A 4067-nucleotide genomic window follows, 5' to 3' on the forward strand; every position below is an offset into this window, starting at 1 on the left:
AGAGAGAAGACTCAATTTCCTGAAAACAGAAATGAAAGAGAGAACATCACTACCAAACTTGTAGAAATAAAAAGGATTCTAAATGTATGACTATGTGCCAACAACTTACATAAAATAGACAAATTACTAGAAAGACACAAACTACCATAAATGGGGCACCTGGCTGGCTCAGTCCAAGGAGTGTGCAATTTCTAGATCTCAGGGTCATGAGTTCAAGCTCCACTTTGTGCATGGAGTCCTACTTTAAAAAAATAAAAGTGAATAACTGCAAAAATTTAAAAAGTCAAACAACCTTCTTGATACAAGAGAGGACAGAAAAATCTGAACAGACCTGTATTAAGAAGAGATGGAATTAATTTAAATTTAATTTAACTTAAAATCTGGGGACACCTGGGTGGCTCAGTGATTGTCTGCGGTTGTCTAGGGTCGTGATTCCAGGGTCCTGGAATCGAGTCCCACATTGGGCTCCCTGCAGGGAGCCTGCTTCTCCCTCTACCTATGTCTCTGCCTTTCTCTCTGTGTCTCTCATGAATAAATAAAAAGTCTTTAAAAAAAAACTAAAATTAAATTAAAAAATGAAATCTACTCACAGGGGATCCCTGGGTGGCTCAGCGGTTTGGCGCCTGCCTTTGGCCGGGGGCGCAATCCTGGAGTCCCGGATCAAGTCCCGCGTCGGGCTCCCGGCCTGGAGCCTGTTTCTCCCTCTTCCTGTGTCTCTGCCCCGCCTCCCCCATCATGAATGAATGAATGAATGAATGAATAAATAAATCTTTAAAAAAAAAGAAAACTACTCAGAGAAAGGCTCAGGATCAAAAGGCTTCATTGGTGAGTTCCACAAAAACATTTTTGAAAGAAATAATAGCAATTTTCACAAACTTTTCCAAAAAATAGAAGAGGGAACACTTCCTAACTCCTATTATGAGGACAGTAGTCTCTGACACCAAATTCAGAAAAAAACATAGCAAGTAAATAAAACTAAAGATCAATAACTCTTATGAAACTAGAAACAAGAGGTGCCCCGGTGGCTCAGTCAGTTGACTCTCTGACTCTTGATTTCAACTCAGGGTTCTGGGATCAGGCCATGCAGGGCTCTGCATTCAGTGGGGAGTCAGCTTAAGGGTTTCTCTCCCTGGCTCTCTGCCCCTTCTCCTGCACTCTCTCTTTCTCTCTCACATGGATGAAAAAATCTTAAAAAAAAAAAAAAAAAAACACTAGAGTGATCCCTGGGTGGCTTAGCAGTTTAGCATCTGCCTTTGGCCCAGGGTGTGATCCTGGAGTCCCGGAATCGAGTTCCACATCAGGCTCCCTGCATGGAGCCTGCTTCTCCCTCTGCCTGTGTCTCTGCTTCTCTCTCTCTGTGTGTGTCTCTCATGAATAAATAAATAAAATCTTAAAAAAAAAACCACTAGAAACAAAAATCCTTAACAAAATACCGACAAACCAAATACAGCAACATATAAAAAGGATCATACACCATGACCAAGTTGGATTCATCCCAGGGTTACAAGGTTGTTTTAACGTCCAAAATTCAGGTAATGTAATAGGTCATACCAATAAAATAAAAAACAAAGTTTGCATAATCATCTCAATAGATGCAGAAAAATTACTTGACAAAATTCGTTGTCCTGAATGATAACAACACTCAACAAACTAAGAATTGAAGGAATCTTTCTCAATCTGATGAAGGATATCTTTGAAAAATCTACAACTAATGTCATACTTAATGGTGAAAGATCGAAAGCTTTCTCCCTAAGATCAGGAATGGAAACATGGATGTCTGTTTTTGTCATTCCTATTCAACATTTTTAAAAATTGAGACATATTTGGCATGCAACATTGTATAAATTTAAGATGTATAACATGTTGATGTGATACGTTCATATACTGTAATATGATTGCCATTATAGTCATAGTTGGCATTTCTGTCTCCTCACATAATTATCATTTTCTTTTTGTGGTGGGAATAGTTAAGATCTGGTCTGCTTAGTAGACCTGACAATTATTTAAAAAAAAAACTGACAATTATAATACAATATTGCTGTCTGTATTAACTATACTGTGCATTAGATCTCTAGGACTGATTTATTTATTTATTTATTTATTTATTTATTTATTTAATATTTTATTTATTTATTCATGAGAGACACACACACAGAGAGAGAGAGAGAGAGGCAGAGACATAGGCAGAGAGATAAGCAGGCTCCATGCAGGGAGCCCGATGTGGGACTCAATCCCAGGACTCCAGGATCATGCCCTGAGCTGAAGGCAGACCCTCAACCGCTGAGCCCCCCAGGTGTCCCTCTAGGACTTATTTAGCTACTAGTTGCAAGTTTTTGCCCTCAGGGCAGCCCGGATGGCTCAGTGGTTTAGCGCTTCCTTCAGCCCAGGGCATGATCCTGGAGACCCAGAATCAAGTCTCACATCGGGCTGCCTGCATGGAGCCTGCTTCTCCCTGTGTCTGTGCCTTTCTTTCTGTGTCTCTCATGAATAAATAAATAAAATCTTAAAAAAAAAAGTTTCACCCTCGGACCATACCTCTTTTATTAAACATCCTATGGACTTCTCTAACAAAGGTCTTGGCAAGAAAAAAATAAAAGGCATGTAGACTGGAAATGAAGAAGTAAATAAAACTTATCTCTATTTGCAGATAACATGATCTTGTATATATCAAATCTTAAGGAATACCCTAGAAATCTACTAGCACTAATAAATGAGTTCAACAAGGTTGTGGGTACAGGATCAAAGTACAAAAAGCATCTATATTTCTATATACTAACAATGAACACATCAAAATGAAATTAAACAATTCCATTTACAATAGCATCCAGAAATAAAATACTTTGGAATAAACTTAATAGAAGTGCTGACCTGTACACCAAAAACCCAGCAAATATTGTCGAAAGAAATTAAAAATCTAAAACATTAGGGATCCCTGGGTGGTGCAGCGGTTTGGCGCCTGCCTTTGGCCCAGGGCGCGATCCTGGAGACCGGGGATTGAATCCCACGTCGGGCTCCCGGTGCATGGGGCCTGCTTCTCCCTCTGCCTGTGTCTCTGCCTCTCTCTCTCTCTGTTACTATAATAAATAAATAAATAAATAAAATTTAAAAAATCTAAAACATTAGAAATCATCCCATATTCATAGATCAGAAGACTTAGTATTTTTAAGATGGCAATACTCCTGAAATCAATGTACAAATTCAGTAAGGATTCGACAATCCTCTATCAAAACTTCAGCTGGCTTTGTTGAAGAATTTTATAAGCTGATCCTAAAATCCATCTGTAAATTCAGAGGACCTAGAATAACCCAAAAAACCTTGAAAAAAGGGGATCAGAGTTGGAGGATTCACGTTTCCTAATTTCAAGACTTAACTACAAAGTTGTAATAATCAAGAGAATGTGGTACCGGCATAAGAATAAACACACAGAGCAATAGAGGAGCATCAGAAATAAACTCCTATTTGTGGTCAATTGATTTTCAACAAGAGTGCCAAGACAATTCAGTGGGGGAAAGAATGCTATTTTCCACAAATGGTGCTGGGACAACTGAAAACCTACATGCAATATGATACATCTGGACCCCTACCTTCCACCACATGCAAAATTTGATTCAAAATTGATTAGAGACTTGGGCACTTGGGTGGCTCAGTTAAGTTAGGCCTCTGCCTTGGGCTCAGGTCATGATCCAAGTCCTGGGATCCAGCCCCTTGTAGGGCTCCCTCCTCAGTGGGGAGACTGCTTTACCCTCTCCCTCTGCCCCTCTCCTGGCTTGTGCTTTCTCTCTCAGATAAATAAATAAAAACTTTTAAAAATTGATTAAAGACTTAAATGTAAGTGCTAAAATATCCTCTGAACTTAACAAAAGTGTTGAGCATGGAAAACATAGGTTTTACTAAGTAAAAACATCAGGTTTTTAGGTTTGTAGGAATTAGTTTCCAGTTCCCCCAAAATATACATTCACTCTATATCTTCAAGCTGCTTTTGGTAGACCAGCTCTTTGCCAAACAGGTCCTTTGCATCTATGAACTCATCGTAGAGGCTATTCATGTCTAAAATGTCCATAATTTTT

This window comes from Canis lupus, chromosome X, assembly GCF_003254725.2.
Source record: "Canis lupus dingo isolate Sandy chromosome X, ASM325472v2, whole genome shotgun sequence".
Classification (NCBI taxonomy): Eukaryota; Metazoa; Chordata; class Mammalia; order Carnivora; family Canidae; genus Canis; species Canis lupus.